The 22,642-nt window shown below is 33.3% G+C and overlaps 1 protein-coding gene across 21 annotated transcripts in view; it reads right to left on the bottom strand.

Moving 5' to 3' along the window:
• RALYL (RALY RNA binding protein like) overlaps nt 1–22,642 on the bottom strand; it is a 728,119-nt gene that overhangs the window by 447,186 nt on the left and 258,291 nt on the right. Inside the window, exon 1 of one of the 21 annotated variants that reach the window (XM_055286647.2) lies at nt 4,512–4,533. The exons of the other annotated variants lie outside the window; for them this stretch is intronic. The gene's annotated coding sequence lies outside the window, so the exon portion shown is untranslated. Of the gene's footprint in view, nt 1–4,511; nt 4,534–22,642 lie in introns of those variants that run through there. 21 annotated transcript variants of the gene reach the window in all.

Below are 22,642 nucleotides of genomic sequence, written 5' to 3'. Positions count from 1 at the left end.
ATCAGAGTTTGAAGTTCCACTGAGGAATTTCTTCCACCTATACAATGCTCTAAAGAGCTAGAAAATATACGCTAGTACTACGAAATTTTCTCAGAAACTTGCACTTGCCCCATTTCCTTGTTATGAAAATAGTTTATAACCAATTAACATAAAATTGCAGTAGAAAAATAATTAGAAATTTACTTTTCTCTGAAGTATTCTTACTACTTTTTATTTAAAATATCTTTTTTAAACCTTTCTTACTCAAACAACTCCAAAGATTTCCACATTTTTGGTAAATGACAATATGACCTTTTACATGAACAAGTATGAAACCACTCAAGTGGAAAGCATGTACTGTTAAAAATTTTACTCAAATCGTATTTAACCTTTCTGCTTTGAAGTAATCATTAGTCAACACTTTATTTCATTACTAAACCTCCGTTTCTTTCTCATTTTTAATTTTGTTTTAAAGATAGTATCTACAGTGGTGAAACTGGCAATAAATCAATTTTTGAAAGAGCAAGTAAACCCATCTTTTATTTGATATCAGAGCTCATAATAAAGAGAATGTGATGGGTTTGCTACTTAATGCATCAGAATCAATAACTCCCCGAATTACAAGTCACCTTAATATGAACAAGAATTTCATATAGTGAGCCAAATTCCATTTTATTTTTGAGACAAAGAATTTAAAAATTTTATTCTAATGAAAAGTGATAATTGTATGTATAGTAATATTAATACTAATAACCAAAATATATGAGGAGTTTATTGGCCTAATATGGTTTCACATGATAGATCAGATAAATATAGTGTAGAACATATTAATAATTTATTAAAAATAACACTATTTAAAGTGACATAGTGATCACATTTTCTCAACTTAAAATATTTCTACTAATTACCAATGAAAACCCAAAGGACATTGATAAAAAATGTACACAAAATGAACATACCCAAAAATGTTCAATACATACAATGCTGTATATTGTTCTAAAAGTAATTTGCCACATAAGGACTATTTTTTTTTTAAAGAAAAAGCTTAAATAAAGTGAAAGATGTTATTCTTTATAACATTCACATTCAAAAAATCATTTAAAGGATATAATTTCTTAAAAGTAATAAATTTAATTGGCATTTGATTATTCTATATCAAATATTGCTAATTACATGAATTCACTTTCAATTTTTTTGTTTAGCTCTTGGTAAAAGCACTTTAAAGATTATTATAATGATGTTTTTAAATCTAATATTAAATTAAATCTAATATTAAATCAATATTAAATTTAAAAGCTAATGTTTTTAAATCTAATATTATGCCTAACTAAATTATCTGATGAATGCAAAACTTTTTCTCTAATATTCTTCTACTTTTACATATGTAATTTAAATTAGAGTCGTTAAGAATGTTGAGCACATATATTATATATTAAGAGTTTAATTCTTAAAAATATTTTAGTCAGCTTCAAAAATAAACCACACTATTACTATTTGGATTATTCTAAATAAACCTGGGTAGCCCTGCCCATTTCCCCCAACAGATATGCACAAAAATGTAAAGAACTACAAGGAATTTATTTAAAGCTTCCTAATTTTTTCACCACTTTTGAGTGACAGAGTACTAAAGCTGAGGCTCAGCAAGGTTAAGAATTTTGGTCTGATGACTTCTAAAAGAAGAGTTTTGCAATCCAGTCTCAAAGATTATTCCATGAAAATAAATCCCTGTATGGGAGTAAGCTAGCAGGCAATCTGCACAGAGCCATTTCCTGAAGAAAATACCTTCAGAGCTGTTAGAATGAAGGGAAGATTTTGAAAAAGTAAAAACCGTTAAGTCAAAAACGTTTTTCTTCATCATTCAAACTCTAACTAGTAGCCAGATTTATTTCACTCAAGGATCTGAACTTGTCTACTTTTTTTTTCCAGGCTTGAGTGTACATTCAAGGAAGGTCCCTTTCTGTCCAATGAACAAAGTAAAAACCTTCACTTGCATTCAAACTTCTCTATGATCTGGTCTAAATTTTATTCCCAATCTCATATCCCCCAGCTGTACTTTATGTATTCCAGTGAAATGGACTAGGTTCTCTAAACACAAAGATACTAAGGTATATTTCTTGACCTCTGAGATTTCATAGTCCTCTTTGTCTAGAATTTTCTCTTTGCGTGTCCAAATCCTATCATTTCTTCAGGCCCTATTTAGAGTCTTCCTCCATCTCTCAGAGAGAATTAACAGTGCCCCCCTTTTGAACTCACTAGGGATTTTGCTCTCCATCTGTTTTCCAACATCCTCTTTTTGCCCTGTATTATAAAAATTCATATACCTATCTCCCTTAAGAGGAAATACGACGAAGCATACCTTATACACACAAATTTGCATAGCCAGGGATACAGGAGGTTCTGAATAATGAATAAATGAATGAATGGTCAAAGTAATGAAAAGCATTCTTTTACAAATGGTATTTGAATGGTTAGTAGATAAGCAGCAGATGAGAAATTAGCCCATCCTGGACAAACAATTAGAGTGTTTAGATTAAATGATAAAAAAAAAGTACTATTCATATACTATTTTATGAATAAAGTAATAAAAGTGTTCCTACTGAGAATTTTGCAGTTCCATTTACTAGACAAACACTGAGCCTCTAATTTCTATGTGTAAGTATTGTCCAGAGTATTGTAATTCAATATAATGTTAGGATTACCGAGTTTATTTATATAACAAACACTTCACGGTATTTTTTTGTACCAAGTAAGTGTCCTAGAACCTTAGCAATATTAACTTATTTCCTGCTCACAAAATCCACTGGGAAATGTCTTATTAGTATTCCCATTTTACAGATGCAGAACATGAGGTACCCATTGTTTAAGAAATGTGTCAAGGTCGAGGCCTATGCTGCATCTATCTAATGAAATTTGCATTAGATAATGCTTGTTTATTTTCATACAATGTTGACTGTTATACAATTCTGTGTGTCCTGTGTGAGACTGAGAAACCAGTCTTCTTGTTGTTGCTGTTATTGTTATTTCGGAGACAGAGTCTTTCTCTCTCACCCAGGCTGGAGTGCAGTGGCACAATCATAGCTCACCATAATCTCAAACTCCTGGGCTCAAGCCATCTTCTCACCTCAGCTCCCAGAGTAGCTAGGACTACATGTGCACAATACCACACTCAGCTAAGTTTTTTTTTTTTTTTTTTTTTTTTAAATTTGTGTACAGATGTGGTCTTGCTATGTTGTCCAGGCTGGTCTGAACTCCTGGCCTCAAGCGATCCTCCCACTTTGGCGTCTCAAAGCACTGGGATTACAGGTGTGAGCCACTGTCCCTGGCTGGTGGTGGTTGTTGTTTTCTGCCTTTCTTGAAAAAGCCTAAACAAAGAGCTAATTTTAAAAATCTGCGTTTCTCTTAATAGCAATAACTTTGCAATATATTAGTTCAATATATTTTCTACCAGACATGGTGTGATTTGACTTTCTATGTCCAAGAAATTAGAAAATCAACACTTACTTTGTAGGAGAAATCATTCTTTTGATAAACCCTTATATTGATCCCAGTTTCACAAAGTAACTTGGAGCCAAGAGGCAGTGCTCAATGTTACAGAAAAGAGGCAATGATGAACATATGACTCCAAAGTGTTCTTTCTAATATATAACAGATTCCAATTTGGGGAACGCTAACCCATAGTAACATGACATCTGCATTTCAGGGAGGGTGAGCTCCTATTTAAATGATTGTGATTAACAACGAAAGCTTTATATACTAACAAGCCAATTTTGATTGTAATTCATTGGTGTGTAATCATCCCTCTAACATATAATTATATACAATGAGTAGAGAATTTGGAAGAAACAAGAAAAGGACATGGGATAACTTTCAAATTTAAAGAGGTAGGCTCTGGAACACAAACTGGTATTCTGCTGACACACTGCTGGCATATCATAAGTGCTACTCCACAAGACCATTTAGAAGTCACCAGGGAAAATAAGTAGCATTCACATCTGATGTACCTCACAATAGGCTGGCAGGCCACAATGTCAGTAAAACATCAAATTGCCAGCAAGATTTCATGTTGCTACTAAAATTTGAAGAGTGCAATTACTTTAATTTTATACCTTTCTTGTTCAGCTCAAAAAGGCTTTTTTTGGCAACAGAAAAAAAAAAAACCCATACAATCAGTCACACCTTGGCCTTTGAATCCACATTTTTCAAGAAAACCACCTCCTGTTTTTAATTTCATCTCAAACTATATGACCACAAACATTACAAAGTTATATTTTTTGAAAAACATGCCGTTGGGAATTCAGTTTTCATCTGAAATAAGTAGATAAATATTTACGAAAATGATAGTGTAGGCCTTAAGAGAATAATCGTTCTCTTAATGTTATTGCCTCTATATTCTACGCAAGTGGATATGTACATCTTTAATCAAGTAATTTAAAAACAACTTATAAAAAAGGTTGTTTTAATTTTTTTAAATAATGAACTGGATTTCAATAAAATTAAAAACTTAAAAATATATTAATAAAAAAGGAACTCACCACTGATAAATGCAACAGCATGGAAGAATGTCAAAGAATTATGACAAGTGAAGGAAGCCACATCCAGAATGATTCCAGATTATATGACATTCTAGAAAAGGCAAAAGTATAAGGATACAAAGCAGACCAGTGGTTGCCAGGCATAAAAAACAGAGACAAGTGGAAATATATGGGTTGATGGACTTGTCCTATACCATGATTGTGGGTACATGACTATGTGCATCTATTAAAATCAATAGAATGGTACACTAAAAAGGGTGATTTTTAAAGGTATGTAAATTATTTCTCAGTAAACCTTAGAATTATTTTCATATATATTTCAATGTTTACTTCTCAAAACACATTAGAAAGTACAAAAGGCAAGCATTGGTATCATCATTATTTTACAGAGGAATAAACTTAAGCTTAAAGAAGTTAAATAACTTACTGAGCACAACCAGCTAATATGTATCAGACACACACTAAATCTGAATTTCACAATGCCAAATGCAGCATTTTTCTATTATAGTACATTGCCTCTTTGGATACCTTGGTATAATACACAATTTAATTAAAATTAGTCCCCCACTACTACATACCCTCAAGGCACCTCATATTGAGATTTTCCACACTTGAAAAATATTCAATATGACCATCAGGCAAATGTTAATTTTATAATGCATTTAATATGATAGTGAAGTATGCTATTTTGGCAGCAAAAATACCAGTGATTTAAAGCTTAATACGGGATGTTGTCTGTGTCACAGAAAGTAATAGACCCATTTTACATTACACTTAATGGAAGACTTCCAGAGCGACTGTCTGTAACTGAGTAAACAATGTCATGAGAGGAGCAGAGACAAGTGAAATTACACCCAGATACAAGTATATCAATGTCACATTAGGAATGTCTGGAAGAACAGAAAACTGCTAAACTATGAGAAAGAGTGAAAGATACTCTAACAAATATGAAAGTCAATGACATTTAAGATTACAAATTTTTGTATATTTCTCAAAAGGATGAACCAGGATATAGTACTTTTAGCTTTAGTATAATAATTTCTTGGACTAATATATGTTAAAAAATGGGTGCTTAATATATGTTGAATGAATGAATGAATGAATAACTCAGGTTATACAAAACAAAGGTGGGTTGCTTTATGAAATTATCACCTATCCCTTAGTGTGAATTTGATGATGAACTTCAGGATGTTATGGAAGACATTCCCCATTATAAAAGTGGCTAGAAAAATATGGAAGATTCCTTTTAAAAGTATGGGATAGTTTGGAGGAAACAGAGTAGAGAGAGAAAAATTAGCTGAAGCCATGTATTTTATGAAAGGACTAGAAAGTCAGTAAATAAATTAAGAAAAATAAGTTTTACAAAATGAAGCCTTTTGCAACAAATGATGCCAGAACAACTGGATATCCACATGCAAAAAACAAATGAATCTAGACACATACTTTATTCCTTTCACAAAAAGTAACTCAAAAGTGATTATAGACTTGCATATAAGATGCAAAAGTATAAAAGTCTTAGAAGATAACCTAGTAGAAAATCTAGGTGACCTTAGGTTTGGCAATGGCTTTTCAGATGCAAAACCAACAGCATAATACATAAAAGAAAAAAAATGATAAGCTGAACTTCACTAAAATAAAAACTGCTATTTGAAATACAGTTCAGATTAGGAAGAAATGAAAACATCTGCAAAAGACATATCCGAAAAGAGACTGGTGTCCAAAACATGTTGAGAACCTTTAAAATGCAACAATAAGATAACAATCTAATTAAAACATGGGCAAAATATCTGAAGAACATCTTATCAAAGAAGATAAATAGATGACAAATAAGCAATGAACATACATCATTAGGCGATTGGAAATTAAAACAACAGCAAGATATCACTGCACACCTTAGAATGGCTAAAGAAAAAAAAAACTGATTACACCAAAAGGTGGCAAGGAAGTATGACAACAGGAGCTCTCATTCACTGCTGGTAGAAACACAAAATGGCACTGCTGCAATCTGGGCAACTATTTTGTATGATACTGTAATGGTAGATACATGTCATTATGCATTTGTCAAAACTCACAGAAAGTATAACATAAAGAGTGAATCCTAGTGTAAACTATGGACTTTTGTTAATAATAGCATATCAATACTGGCTCATCAATTGTAACAAATGTACCACTCTAAATGCAAGATGTTAATGATAGGGGGAGAAATGAGGAAGGGGGATGAAGACTTATATGTAATCTTACTGCTTAGATGTTTCCACATTTCTAAAACCATTCAATTGAAGGCTATTTCAAAAAATCTAATCCCAATTACAGTAAATGCATTAAACATCAACTTTTATATAATTATTTGTGCCATGAAGAAGTATAACATTCTTTTTTGACCTCTCTCATGACCATACATTTAATAGACTTGTGAATTATTAACTGAAAAAACAGACATGTTTCAGAAGATTTAATTTTACAACTGTACTAAAATTTCTAGCTTGTATCAGAAAACAAGATTTTGTAGACATTGTGCTTATAGAATATGGTTGTTTATCTGAATGTTTAATGGAAGTTATTCCTTTATTGTCAATTATACTGAAGACGTAAAATTGAATGGTTATTCATTTTACTTGTGAATTCCGTGGGCCTTCTAACATTCTATATTACTCTTCATTAGATTTGTCTTGTAGCCTCATCCTTGCAATATTCTCTTAATTTAGATGAGTGAATGCATTTTATTTATGATAACAGATAAAAGTTCTTAGTAGGTATATCTGTCACAACATTTTGATCTTTGATTAAAATGGAAGGTATCATAGAAGATTCTACATTTCTCTGAATTATATTTCATTGCAAACTATCAAAAACAGGGTTTCCACATTTAAAAGAATGGAGTCTCAGGAATTATCTCAGAGTAATCTTTTAGAAATTTTTCTCCTTTCGTAATAACATTCATAGCATATCGGGCCAACTTGCTCAAATGTAAATAATGCATATGCACTAAGATATATTCAAAATGCAAAGAATAAAAACTGCTTGCAATCCAATCCTACCACCTTTAGCAAACACTGTTGATATTTTGGGTGTGCTCTCTTATCATTTTACTATGCCTGCATATGTCGGTGTTATAGGTATATTCTTGTGTAATTTTTTTCTTCCCTGACCTAAGCTCATTATTTTGAATATATTTCCAAGCTACTAATATAAGATTTACAAAAACTTATATGCTTATATTTGTTATATCTATAGTTTGTATATATCTATGTATTACTATGGGGACATTTATATCTATAGTTTGTATATATCTATGTATTACTATGGGGACATTTTTTAAAATGTCCCCATAGTAATATATTCTTATAATTCAAAATTTATACCGTATGAAAAAATATACAATGAAATGATCATGAAAGTTCTTTTTCCACTTTTGTTCCCCGACCCTCCAACTTCTCATCAGCAACTAGTTATATTATTTTTGTATACATGTATTTGAAAGTATCTTATACACAGGTATGCAAATACATATATAGGCTTCCCTCCTTTTTTTAGATTGCATTATACCACACTGTTCTGAACCTTGATATTTTTCTTTTTTAATTAACCTTGTATCTTTGAGAACATTTTACATCCATAAAGAGTTTTTGCATTTCTTTTTACAGCTTCATAATGCCATTTTTATGGATGCACCATAATAAGCCTAAGCAGTTCTCTACGATGGGCATTTTACTCTTACAAACAATGCAGCAACAAAATACCCTGTACAGCCTTCATTTTGCAAGTATACAAATATACCTGGAGGTGAAATTTGTAGGAGTGGAATTTTTGGGTTGAATGATACTTGCACTTAAAGTTGATGGACAAAGTTAAATTGCTTCCACAAGCATTCTACCCATTTAGACTTCCACAAATATAGATCTTCCATAATTTATTTAAGCCCTCCTCAGTTATTGCACATTTTAAAATCCTATATTCTGCCCTTTCAAAATACCATTCTATCCTTTCAAGATTTTCATACCCATGTGTATAACCTCCAGGTATACTTGTATACTTGCAAATATATTTTACTCCCTTCTGTATTTAGCCAAAATCCCACATCTCATCACTTCGACTACACTTCAACATCTTTAAACCTTGTTCCTGTTTTTTATATAAAGTAAAATCTAAATTTCGTATCAACCTATCTAGAGTTCTATAGTTGAAGAATTTGTGTTTTCTGTCCTTTCCTATGAACTTCCAAAGAAGCAGAAGAAATATGTGAAGCAGTGTCCTAAAAAACTGAAGAGGAAGTTCAACACACCCAGCAATCATTCCTTATAGCTTCGCAGATTAGTTCTCAGTCCCATTTCCCCACAGATGATATTTTATGTCTTCACCACATTCCATAAACATTCTACTCCACTATCCTCTCTCTCATGTACTGGAGATGATTTCAGCAATTTTATTTATAGAGAAAATAGAAGCCATCAAAACAGAAACTCTCAATCCACTGTCCTCGCCCCTGGCTCCCGTTCCCCACAGTTAGAAACATCTTTACGACCCATGCCTCTATTCCTCCATTGCAAAGGACATATACTGATGTTGGTACTTCTGCTTAACCTCTTTCAATGACTCCCCATTGCTTTCATGACAAACTCCTCAACATGACCTACAACACCTTTAATGATTTAAACCCAGTTGCCTTCCCATTTTATGTTTGTTTACTTTTATCTGCAGTTTACACTCCCACACAATTCCCTGATTGACCGTGTTTATCCTAATCTTCTAATCATGGCTTCGAAATGTATTTCCTTGTCTTTCCTATTCGCCTTGTTATGCCTCCCAGTCTTCAAGTTTCAACTCAGATGCAACATTTTTTAAAAAGTTTTCCTAGACCTCTCAGTCTCGATTAACTGTCCCTTTTAGATGATTTAATAATCCCTTTTTTAGACTTTAATCATTGCCTTATCACACTACATACAATTCTCTGTTAAGCTGACATCTATTCCATTAGTTTCATATACAATCTAGAAGCTCAACAAATGTTATAAAATATTTATAAATTAGCTTGCATTTGTTTGACTTATTATTGTTACTTCTTACTGTCATTATGTTTCAAGAATTTTTCGTAACAAATGCTTTAATGTTAAAATATAATCAAAATTAATAGTTCTTAATGATTTTTATTCCCTTGAGCATTCTTCATTCTCATGGTATCTCATTTCATTTAAATAAAAAAGTACATACATACTTCATCTAAGACAGAAGGTGATCTGCTGAAAATCATCTACTTAAAATATAAGGTGGCTTAGAAATAACCTTTATCAATACTAATGTTTATAATTTTATATTTTAATACCATACAAGCAAAATATAACCTATTTTTGTTTTGTTAGGTTAACTAAACTACTTTTTATGTGATAGATCCTTCTTCCTATCAGCTATGAACTTTTAGTGGCATTATGAAGACCACTAGGTTCCAATTTTGATTTACCTTTTCTTTTTATAAGACTATGAAATATTTTTATAAGTTTGAAATCTTTTGTCCTTAAAACATGTTTCAATGAATTTTTTCCTCAAGAAGAAAGAAAGGAAAGATAATGGAGCAGCTCTGTAATTAGGGGAAAGCATATCACAGTATCATGTGGGTCCAAATTTGAAATAAAATGAATTTCTGTTCCAAGACTCAAGACTTGATATAATCAACAACATAAGAAAAATTCTAGATACAGTAATATAAGAAAAATTCTAGATACAGTATACATAGAACCCTATGTGTTCTTTAAAACATGTGTTGAAAAGATTTAATTTTGAGTCATGGTTGGAAATACACAATTGTACTTGTATGCCCTCATTGTTTTACTTAAATGGACATTTTTACAATATCTACACTCAGCCAGGGTATGAAGATGGAGGACTACACATTTATCATCTTTGACATTTGTAATATTATTTAAATAGCAAACCATCAATTGTCACATGCAAGGAACTATTAGAGCAAAATACAGATGAAGTTGATTATTTCAAACAATTCAAATTTTATTTCCTGACAAATGTAAGAATTAAGTTGAGGTCAACAGGATGTTAATTTATTTGGCTCTAAAAATTAATTTTGAGCAGATGCCAGTGGTCTTTTAGTCTATTTATATTCAACAATTTAAAAAATGCTTTTTGAGGATGTGCTCTATGTCAGAAGCTGTGCTTGGCACTGGGGCTAAAAGCATAAAATATCCTCTATAAATAAGATACAGTTGGATATCTTATAGATGACATAGCATAATTTAGAAGACAGATAATTACCTAAACAAGTTCAATACAATGTGGTAAGGAGTAATAATACAAGAAAGGAAAAATAGTTACAGAAAAAATGAGAGGAGTTATTCTGATTTGGTCTGACTTAAGGTTTAGAGCAAAAGGGTAATTCAAGTTCGTCAGCTCAAGATGAGTAGAAAGGAGAAAGACACGTGAAAATAATGAAATAGGCTTAAAAGAATACAAATTATGTAACCAACAGGATTAATACTGAGGTTAAGACAAGGCGTAAGATATTAGAGAATGCTTAAAATAAACTTAAATAAGCCACAAAGTGTTATACATCTACAATGATGTCATACAGAACAATCAGAAAGTGATTGAATTCTTGTGAAAAAAAAGTTTCTAAAGGTGGAACATTAATATGTCCCCTTTTCAAAATACTGCAAAAACAACACTTTGTATATCATTAGAACTGCTAAAGACATTTGGTAAAAGGCAACATGGCCTACATGATTTAAGTTAATTGAAGGATAGAGAACGCTATCAATAAAAACAAAAATGAAAGACACTCCTGCCATCAAAAAGCATTTAAAAATTTTAAAGTGAACCCTATTATTTATATTATCCAGAGCTAGGTTTAGAAGAATGGCTGTGAAAATGATATCTTCTAATACTATTTTTCTATTCTATGAGTTATGGTACATCATTTAGGGATGAGGGAAAAACAGCTTTTACTTCTTGTATTAATGCAGAGCAAATACAACTTCCAAACCCTGCATTCCATTTATGCTTCAGAATGACAACTGGCAAGGAACTAAGATTCTAGAACTGTTACAGTTGTGCTTGCTTGTGAAAAGTGGGAAAAATTAGATGTTTTAAGATAAGCATTTGCATTGTCAGTAGAAAAATAAAATAGAGATTCCTAATTTTAGATTAGTCCTTTTATTTTCTGGTAAGTTTCATAAACTGTGTATACTGCAGAAATGTGTGGATGCTCAAAGCGACTCCTAAAATTGAGTATCCAAGGAGGGCAATTACATCAATTCACTACATAATGAACTATGGTATCTTTGTCAGAGTTAAATGCCTAAATGATAAAGAATATCAATTTAAAAATTTTCTGGCTGATGTAATTGTACTTATTCTAAGATGATGTAATGTAGGCTGAAGCTTCCTATGATGCAATGTGAACAAAACACAATATGTAATATGCTTTCCCCTTCTGAATCTCAGTCACTTGTATTGAGAATGTATCTTATTCATTTGTAGATACCCAATGCCTGTGCCATAGTAGGAACACAATTGATTATCTGTTGAATTAATGACTACAGAGAGGTTAATAAATACTTAGGGAATGCATGACAGGATGAATCATTCATTCACTTTTTTTTCTTTAGAAGCAAGGTCAATTATCCAGTACCCTCAATAATATAATCAGGTCAGAATATGGAGCATAATAAAGAAGAACATTTGGTTTGGGCTGGATGCCCAGGGGTAGTATTGCATTTGTGCCACTTACTAGTTGTGCGACTACAGAAAAGTCATACACCATCAGTGAACCTTAGTATCCTCTTGGCTTCTTGTTGGTATAACAGTGATACCAAATTTGGATGAGTGTTGTGTTAAATGAGTTAATTAATGTGCAGTGCTTAGAAGAGGCATATGATTGCAGCTTAAAAGGTCATTTTTTAATGTATTCAAAAACTTTTGGAGGATCCTGCAATGGTCCAACATCTGTGCTAGGCACTAGGGAGCAACACCTCACCCAGTCTCTGTTTCAGAGAGCTACATGCTTGTCTCTCTGCCCCATTGGTCTCTCTTCCTCACTACATTTTAGAATTGTGTACATTTTACCGTCGGAACAGAGAGAAAAATAACATCTAAAGTAGACTGAAAGAAGAGAGAGGGTATGCCTGAGTTGAGTTTTAAAGAAACAGTATGGGCTACGTATCAGATAGATTTGAGGTTGAGGTTGGGGTACTAGGCAGAGGAAATAGCATGGCTGAAGATAGAGTGGAACTGAGATGAAACTAGGAAGATTCTAGGCAATCAGACTAGATGAATGGCCCATGTTTAAGTTCTGATGTAAATTGTTTTCAGGAAAAATAAATTCCCAAGATACCAAGAATTCTGATAAAACAGATACAGAAATGTATATAGAAATGGACTTAAGGATTATTTCAGCCCAGTTAATCTAGAGATCCTGAAAGCAAGAGACTGAATAATTGAATTGATTTGTTAATGTTTAAGAAAATAAATACATGTAAGAGAGCTTTGGCTGTTTGATTATTATGGATGTCTGTGATTGACTTTGTCTTCTATTAGGTCTAGGTTAAATCCATTTTTCAATATTTAAACCCTGAATGGCTCAATTCTTTGATATGAAGAAAACAGAATCCTATAAAAACTATATTTTCTCTACAAACACCAAAATCTGAGAAATTTGGGATAATTCTTTCAGCAAAAACTCAGTACTTTTGGAAAATGGCTAAATCACAGATTTATTCTATTTGAACCTATTTTTCTTTGCTCTGATTAAAGGTTTCTTCTTCTCTCATAATGAACTCATTTTTCCTTTTGGAAGAAAATAATGCCACTTTTCTGGTTTTGTATTCCACAGTGAATGCCTTATCTTTTATGCCAGACATAAGGTATACCTTATCTAGTCTTGAAGCCCTGAACAATTTCAATTTTCTTAAAAAAAGGGTTAACATGAAGAAAGCATAGCCTGTTTTGAAGCGACATTAGCTGAACAATCAAAGGAGACCAATGAACTCAGCCAGAGATTTACTTACACAATAGGCCTCTACTTCAGAACTATTCCCCAATCAATGTTCCCAAATTCTGTGCAGTGCCTGGCTCATTTTTATTCCCCTTTGCAGGGCAACTCATTTTATATTATACTATGTATAGTTACCCCAATTCATTCCATATAAAATAACTTGCTTCAGAGTATGTGAATCTTTTATGCATTGATATAGTCTTTCTACAGTGTGAAGAGTATTCTCTACTTCTAATTTCTAGTACATAGCAAAACCTGCTATATGCAACTGTTAGCTTTTATGCATTCATAAAATAAAGATTTCCTGAGTACCTCCTCCCACATGCCTTGCACTGTGTTGGGAACAGGGATTCAGAAATGAGTGAGACATTGTTTGTTTCCATAGAAGTTGTGACTCTATTGTGGGAGAGACTTTTTGGATGAGAAAGTACCTAACATTGAATGTTAAAAGAGAGCTTCCTGAAAGAGTAGATGTATCAAATGTTTTTTAACTAGATGCGAAGGCAAATGCCAAGTGAAGGAGAGCACCAAAGAGGTGGCCGCAAAGCCTCAGCCAGTGCATGTGGCCCCTAGCTTGTAGTTTTAACTGTAGTATCCATTCGGAACAAGGACCCCACCTCAAACACAAAATCGAGTTGATTTAAAATGTGAGGCTCCTTATAAACTGAAGGTAAATACTCTACTTCCCTTATCCCTTCCTCCACTTAAACTCATTGATCCTTAAAGATCGCAAGTAGTCTATGAAGCCTGTGAAGTTATGTATAGCAATGTGCATGGATGTGCAATTTTCTGGGAAGAGTTGACAACCTGATATCAGATTTTTAAAAAAGGTTTGCCCTGCCTCCTGAAACAAACACAGAGCTTCTAGAAATCTAATTATTTTTCTACCTGATGCTAGTCACCACTTCCCCCATCTTGCATCTCTAGAATATGACTTGACTCTGGTCTAGCTAGCATTCCATCCATGCTCTCTGTCCTACCTGGAAGATAATCTATCTTTTCCTTGCCGATACCCACGTGGCACACACCCCACATCACAGTATATTCATTTTGTTTTTAGAAGTGTCCAGATTGACTTGATACCAAAGATGCATTACCTCTGACACTGGAATTCTGGAAGTACATGAAGTCCATTTATTATATGTAATCTTAAGCATGACTTTATACCTTAATGATAACATCTGCCCACCTTTCATGTTTGAGATTGAATTAGCCTACATCTGGATTTGGTATAAATAAACAAATAAAAATAATAGTACCCAATTTTGCGAAATGGTAGGCAACATTTTGCTTCCACTTAAGGCTTTAAAATATTCTTTCCCTGCTTCTACCTACATGCTCTCAGAGCATACAAGATTTTATTTTTTAAGCCAACAAAACCTGTGTTTGAGATAGTATTAATGAAACTAGTCAGCTTATTTAATTCATTTCTGAATAAGAGATGTTCAATGTCATTGACACTGTGTCCCTGAATGCAGACAATATCAGCATCAGTCTAAGAAAATTGTTCAAGATTAAATTAATTGTTCTTTCCTTTCTCTGAGTTGCCTTGGCACTTTGAATATATTTCTGTGACTGCAATCTTGTGTTTTGAGTTGTTCGTAAATTATATGTGTTTATTTCTCTCTCTCTCGTTAGATATTAAACTCTGTGGACCTGAACTCTGGTTTGGTCTTGTTTATACTAAAATGTGTTCTTGATTTGTAGCTCAACAAACTTAACTGGACAAATAAATCAATTGTATGATAAAATATTGCTTTCTCTCCTATCATTATATACATATTCTCTCTTTCTGCATCCTATTTCCTTCATAGATATCGTGTCTGAAGTAGACATATTGAAGGCTCTCCAGTTTAGGAAATTGTTAAGCACCTCCTGATATAGAATTGTATGTGCTATTAAGCTTCTAAATAGCCAAGAGCTCTAATTACATATGTGTGTATATATGTATATGTTTATATATATGTATTTGCTTAAACTCTATAGAGCTATTATATTTGTATGGACATATACATATGTGTTTAAAATTGCTACTTGCTCATATGAAATAACATAATATCACATATCAAGAAATTATGAAGAGAATTCTTAGCACTCCAAAGTATCAAATTCTATGATAGTCTAATTAATTATTTAAAAGCTCTGATGAGATGCAGTAGGAAATACTGTACTGCATCTATTTTAAGCAGTGTATTCAAACAAGGTAAACACAGCCCCTTTATATGAAGAATATAAAATCAGGAAACTGGCTGAATTTCCCTTTAAGGAGAAATGCCCACAAACATCTTAATTATAAATATACATATATACACAAATTCAAAAATAAAGGCTTTGACTTTCTTTTGGGTATTTTTATCCAGTGATCTATCCTGTTTTATATTTAGAAAAGAAGGTAATGAAAATGTACAAAAATACATAAACAGTTCTACACTAAATACAACAATGTTCACTGAACAATGCAATTCTGAAAGCTTTGACAACATTTCCTTAACTCTTAAAAAATTTCAGCTCTCTGAGACTTGTAAGGGAAATACAGGCATTATAGCATCTTCCTTCTAAAGAGTACTACCTGTTGGTTGCCAATTCAGTTATAAATGTGTCATACTTATATTGATAACCAGTGCTTACTTTATTTTTTACTAGTGAGATGAGAACCAAAAAAGTTTCCTAATATAGACAAAAAGAAAATATATTATTGGACTTTCATAATTGGCAATAAGGTAATCACCTATAAGTTTTGACTTTAAATGATTACTGATACTTTTATACACTTTATAAGGGCTGCGTTTTATTTTAGAATATAAATAGTATTAAAACAAGCAAAAAAAGAATGAATTATGAATCTAAAGACAATTGACTTGCCTCAAACTCTGGCAGCACATAACTTTGTGACAGCTCTAGTTAGCAACTTAAGAAAAAAAAAAAAAAAGTAGCATCAACAACAAACCAAGCTGTCACCCTGAGTAAAGTTGGAAAGGTCAATATGATGTTTTGATGGTTAAACAGACTGCCTTACGGGTAAGAAACTTTTTTTAAAAAGCATGTATGGAAGAAAAAGAGTCACACTGCCCTATCTGTGGGTAACCATTTATTAAATGGGTCAAGGAACACATATTTCCAGTAAGACTGTTGGCAATAAAGGGCACAGATTTGGTCTGTAATAAACATCAGCCCGATGTTCACTGGAATAATGCTGTCAGGGCTGCCCTTTAGAACATTGATCCAGTACTGGTAAATATCGAGTATGAGAACAATACAGCAAATAAAACCATGAGCATTTTGTAATTGAATTACAGAGGAAAAACAAAGTACCAAGTAGAAAGCAAAGGCGAATAAGTAATGCCAAATATTCTTAATTTTAAGATGCTTGGTATAAACTCTTAGTCATAAGGCAATGTGTTTAGCAGTGTCCCTTATTAATTTTAAAGCACTCATTTTGATCTGTTAGGGATGACAAAACCCAATATTTAATGCAAAATTTTATTTGTTATTCTAAGCATTTCAATGCTCTCTTTCATTGTGAAAATTATCTAGTCTTAATTATATTGATCTTAAAGTGGCAACTTTTCCATCAGCTACTAAGAATTCAAGCCTGATAATCCAACACCTAGGCAAGGGATATTTTAAAATCAATTCCTAACTTATAATATCACTCAACAATTTGGCAAATATGTACATTCTGTATATAAATGAAAATAAATATATGAGTAAGTTAAAATCTTCATGTGAATTTAATTGATCAATGTTGTCTTTGGGCTGTGACCTGAAAATATATTACAGTCATCAGAATTGGGGAGCATACTATATCAATTTCCCTCTTTCTCTCTCTTGCTCTGATTTATTTTTATATCACTAATTGAATTAGAGTAGTGGAGATACTGAACCAAAAATGAATGTTTATGTAAGACGACAAAATAATTTTAGATAATTACATATTTATTTCACCAATAAAACCCAGAAATATAGTTGGAATATTAGAGAACAAAAAAGTGAATTCAAGAGGATATTGACCCAAAGCCAAACTTTAAGCCATAGAGACTCAATTATATTCTCTTTGGCTAGAGTTAATCTTATTTACCCAAATAGAAATTGGAAATGCTTACTTGAAATATTCTTACTTAATCTGATAGCTTTTGACTTGCTTGTGGACTACACCAAATTGGGTGGGAATGCAGAAAAGCCGTATTCAGTTTGCAGCTCCTGAGCATTGGGAACAGACACCCAGACATAAGCAGAACCCCATGTATGAAGTAGAAATGTGTAAAAAGAAAAGGTTTATTATCAATTTTTAATGTCTTTTTGAAACATGAAATTTGGCAACTGTTATATTGAGTAATTTGATGGAATCTTTTTGAAAATTTCACCCCCTTTGCCCACAAAATTGGCAAAACTAAGCATAATAAAACGACTTAAGAAGATGTTATTTTTCTGGAGTTTAAAGTTAAATAAAATTCCATAAAGTGCCTAACTTTTTCATGAAATACAAGTAGAAAAAAATGCAAGAATATTTGCTCTTTCATATGTCTTCAAAAAAGCAATTTAATATTGAATTAAAAAGGTATTATCTGAACTGTAGGTATTGTGAAAATGGTGCTGCAAAAATTAAAATACTAGTTTGTGCCGCAGCCATAAATTACTAAACTAATTATCTAGTAGCAGGCATAACTGAATCATTCAAAGGGGTAATTAGCAATCAGACATAATGAGTACTGATACTATTTCTTGTCATACTGTATTTAGCTTCCATGCAGCCTGGAGGAACTGAATTATTTCCTATCCTTCTCAGAGGGCATTACTGCTATATTGAGTGCATCAGCCCATATTATTACTCCCAGTAGTTTTAATTCTTCACTGGACTGCACATTTTTGATTTCCCCTGTCAAAAGTTTCCCAGTTCTCCCAGGCCCTATAAAGCATCTTTTTAGTAATCATTCCTTAATATATATGTAAACTGCATCAAAACCAAATTATATTGCCTTTATTAGTTTTATAGAATTCTCATCCAATAATATGAGCTGTGTTATTTTAATAGTAGTTTCTGGAGCAATATCTATAAATTTTAATTATATGTACAAATTAAAATAATTATAGAACTTTTCATATATATTTTAGACAGAAATCTACAACAATGCTATAACTCATTTGTTCATTTTTTATTTTTCTGAATGCCTTTTATGCGTTCAGACATGAGTCTGTGTCCTGGGACATGAAAATGAGGACAATATGGTCCCTGAATTACGGATTTCTTAGTCTACTGAAGATTTAAATATTTGCAAAAAATGTGGTAAATGCAATAATGACGCAAGTGAGAGAAACTCTATGTACACAACATACTACCATATGTCACCTCCTCTTAGTGCCTTCTCATATTATGAACAAATTCAAAAGATTAGATGAGAGGAATACAATTTATAAAACAAATCAATCAAGGTAGAGAGTATATTTCAGATAAAATGTAAAAATTTAATTCAGTCCATGTTTTTCAGTTGAGATTTACTAAACATCCATTCTATGAAAATGCACTGGCTCTGAGCCTTAGCTTCAAAAGGCTGAAGTTTAGAAATTATGATTTAGAAAGTCTCAGGGGGAGCAAAGCTTCCAAAAGCTAAGCCAGGGAGCCAGGATTGGGAACCACTATGTGAAGGCACTAAACAGTTAAAAGGAGAAAATCCCTTTTTCAGCCCCTAGATTTAGTCAAACAACATACAGGGACATTTAAGGTGGAAGGCAGAATACAACGATAAATGAAAGCGGTTTTGAGAGAGAGCTTTGCAAGCAGCACTCAAGGAGGATCCTATGCTTTTTCTTTTCTAGGAATAATCAAGGAACATGACATCCCTGCTCTTCCTTCTGTAGAGGGTGCTAAGTGCTTCAAAGCTCCCCACTGTTGCCATTTGCTAAGGGGGCCTCATCTCCTGCAGTCCTGCTATGCCCTGTATTAAAATAGCAATTAACTAAAAGAAAAAAAAAAGAAATGTAAATACACACAGATTTTAGGAGACGCAAACATGTTTTTTAAGGACTTATCTTTTAATGTCCTGAGAGGAGATCACTTTGCAATTAGCACACCAGCAAAAAAAAAAAAAAAAAAACCTAACAGCTAACAAAGCCCTGTGCTACAAGCTTAATACTGACATTCCATTATCTGAATGGGATTGCACCACATGCTTGCTGGATATTCGCATATTAACATGACACCTGAGGATAAAAGTTACCTATAATCAGGCTGCAGATTCTGAGGGTTTTTTGCTTTGTTTTTGTTTTTTTTGTTTTTTTTTTTTTTAAGAATGCAAAGTAAAGAGAAAGGAGAAGAACCTAGCATGACCAGAACACCCACTCTATACCAAACAGGGCACTCAGGGTTTTAAATCCATAGAGTGAATGGACATACCTCAAGCTCCTATATCCCAAGATTTTTAGGCTATAAGAGGTGAGGTCCCAAAAACAAAATGTATGAATCTCTATGAGTCAAAAAAGACAGCTACTTGTCCTCCTTGTCTTCATTTTGCAGTTTTTACCTAACTAGAGTCAAGGATCCCACAATTCAGAGGGTTAATAGAGGCAATATTCCTTGAAGTTAGTTCCTTACTGAAGAAAAAGCGTGTAGCAGTGCTTTGTTAAATGACAACAATTCTATCAAGTGAATAATCCATATGAAGGTTTTTCATCGTCTGTCTTCATAAGTGGTGTACTATATAGCGGGGGGCAGAAATGTCATTGAGGTAAGAGAATAGGTATCTTTTTAAAAACTAACATTATTTTTAACGAGTCATCAAATTGAAATTGTCCGTGAGTTGCACATCATCTCAAACGTCTCAACAACTAAAATTGGAGCATGCTTAAACTCTCTGCCCACCACAGGCACAATGCTATATGGCTTGTATTTGTGCATACAGACTCATTCATGCTTGCACACCTCCACACAAACACAAGCCATACATACATAGGATATGACACTAGGTATGTGTGGAAGGGTGGGCTGGAGGGTGGTTGCTAATAAATATAAATAATATGAGAGGCCACTCCTTCCCTTTTGGAGTCCCTTACCAGTAATTTAACAGAAAACTGACATTATCCCCTGGTCACTCATGTATAAATTTAACTATATGTTATGACAAATGATCTAGTAAACAAAATCTTTCTCTCAAAGATTACCAGGCAGTGCTCTCTCTCTCTCTCCTCACTCTCGCTCTCTCTGTTGCTAATACACAAAACCTTACATGTTCTTCCCCTAGCCCCTGTAATATTATGCATTATTATGTGTTCACTTCCTCCTCAGTCTTTCTCACTAGAATCTTAAAACAGTTTTCAACATGTAGAAGGTGAACCATAGATTTTCTTTAATGAACAAACACATAACTGCAAGTTCAGCTCTGGCTATTCACACTAATATAACCAAATAAAGTACCACGTTACTTTGTCACATCTGCCTGAGCAATCAGAACCAATTCTCTGTCCTGAGCTTCCCACAAAGTGTCCTCATTCAATCCCAAATTTCTTGAAGCAATGAGAATGTAATGAATACACCATAGTCATTCAATAAATATTTTTGATGTAAATGAAGGAATGAATGGATGGAAGCGTGTTAACCATGAGAGGGCAGCCACCCATTGCTGTTGTTCATTCCTAGCCTGAGACTGATTTACTCTCTCAAACAAATCAGCCCTAGGATAAGGAAGAGGTTAAAGGGAGAGACTGGGCTGTGGGCCACGCACTCTGGGCCTGTGTGTGACCTGAGACATGGCATGCTGAAACAAAAGTGAGCTCCAAAACCAAGCAGGCCACACATTTAGGTATCACCCAAAACGGAGAGGAACCCAGGAACATGAAAGAAAGGAAAGCAGGGATCCAGCCACGAAGATTCAGAACTGGAATGTATTCCTGAGTAGGTGAAGAAAGTGACAGCTGCTCCCTAGAAGAGTCTGTGTCTCAGTCTTATTGGAGCAGGTGGCACAGAAGTCCTCAGAACCAAATCCAACAGCAGTTACATAGGTCATAAAAAACAGTCCCGGATATGTTAATTAGGGCTACAAACTCAGATGTCTCCTGGAATCAGACAAGTAATATAATGAACTGAAGCAGACCTGTGACAGAAAATGTGGACTGATGGGACCTGGGGTGGAAAGGGGAACTCCTGCCCTGCATTTTAAGCTTTTGAAATTAGTGCACAATTTGCAGCCTATATTTTTTGACTCTGGCAAAATGCTGGGTAGGGTGTGAATTATAGAAATAAAAAATATTAACAATTTTTATTGCAGTTTTGGTTCTCATATTACCTATCAGTATGGCATTGCCAAAATGCTTTTGGCCTTACAGAATCTTGGATAACAGAACTGAGAATCAAGCTTATTTATAATTAATAAGTGGGGAATGGGAGTGCCCCCTGCATGGCACCCCCTCAGCTCCTGAAATTTCATATTCATCTTGGATAGCCCTCTCTCGACAACTTTATATTCACAGCCTGCCATGACCAAAGTCCCTATTTCATCACCCCACAGATATATTCTTAATAATCAATACTCAATTGAGCCAGGAAAATATGTTATTTCCTACAGATGTGTTCATGCAGAGAATAAGTTGATTTAATGCAATTATCTTATTAAACAGATGATAAAATTGACATACCAGGAAGAAATATGACTTGTCCAATCCCATACAGATGGGCCATGAGACAGCAAAGATTAAATCCAGGTCTCTTAATTAACAGCCTACTATTGAAATAACCCTAAAAAGCCCTTCCAGCGCTAGATCCATGAATATAATGATTCTGTATTTTTTCTTTTTTTTGCACCCACTATACTCTTTCAAGCACACAAACACAATCACACTTATACACAGCACATAATGTTTTCATTTTTAAAAAAGAACTATGATTTTTTTTTTCTTTCTTAGATCTTCTCATTATGGGTATTCCCATTATGGGTAGTTCAATATGTATGCTACTTCCCTGAGGCATGTGGAAACAATACACATGAATAGTTTGCAGAGAAAAACAGAGAGGAGCACCATGCATTTTGAGAAATATGAGCACATATATCAAACACAGGGAACACGTAGAATATAAAGTAAATTATGTGCATATCTTGGAATGCCAACCAAAACAGCTAATATCGCATATAAAATATAAAACAAG

This window comes from Symphalangus syndactylus, chromosome 7, assembly GCF_028878055.3.
Source record: "Symphalangus syndactylus isolate Jambi chromosome 7, NHGRI_mSymSyn1-v2.1_pri, whole genome shotgun sequence".
Classification (NCBI taxonomy): Eukaryota; Metazoa; Chordata; class Mammalia; order Primates; family Hylobatidae; genus Symphalangus; species Symphalangus syndactylus.
The sequence above is the reverse complement of the archived record's forward strand: the minus strand, read 5'-3'. Positions and strand labels throughout refer to the sequence as shown.